Source organism: Bacillus rossius (genome assembly GCF_032445375.1).
Source record: "Bacillus rossius redtenbacheri isolate Brsri chromosome 9 unlocalized genomic scaffold, Brsri_v3 Brsri_v3_scf9_2, whole genome shotgun sequence".
In the NCBI taxonomy this organism is placed as follows: domain Eukaryota; kingdom Metazoa; phylum Arthropoda; class Insecta; order Phasmatodea; family Bacillidae; genus Bacillus; species Bacillus rossius.
In genome coordinates, this window is record NW_026962013.1 from 28,841,370 (window position 1) to 28,841,800 (window position 431).

The window sequence follows — 431 nt, forward strand, 5'->3', positions numbered from 1 at the left end:
TCAAATAAGGTAACTACTTCTCTCGCAGATGGCCGCCAATCACAAGGAAGAAACCGCTGGTGCGGGTACACCTTGTTGCAGTCTAATAGGCGTTAAGATTTATTCGCGAAAAATGCATGGCCCTAACGATGACTCCTTCTGTTTGGCTGCTAGAAACCTATGTTGATCCATATTTGCGTGCAGTTCTATAGAACGTAGACTTTCGTGGCGAGAGTCACTAACTAGTTATTGACTTCTGAGTTGACAGTTGTCAGTCGAGCTTGAGGATGGCTGCAAAAAGGCATGCCGAAACGTCGCGGGTTCGTCAGTTACATGGACATGGTCTCAATACAGAATCCAAGAAGTTTACTGTGTAGTCTTGTTTGGTCTTTTGGTTGTTGTCCTGCCTTTTTTTTTACTCATGTTAAGCAATGGAAAATGTTCTTACTGAT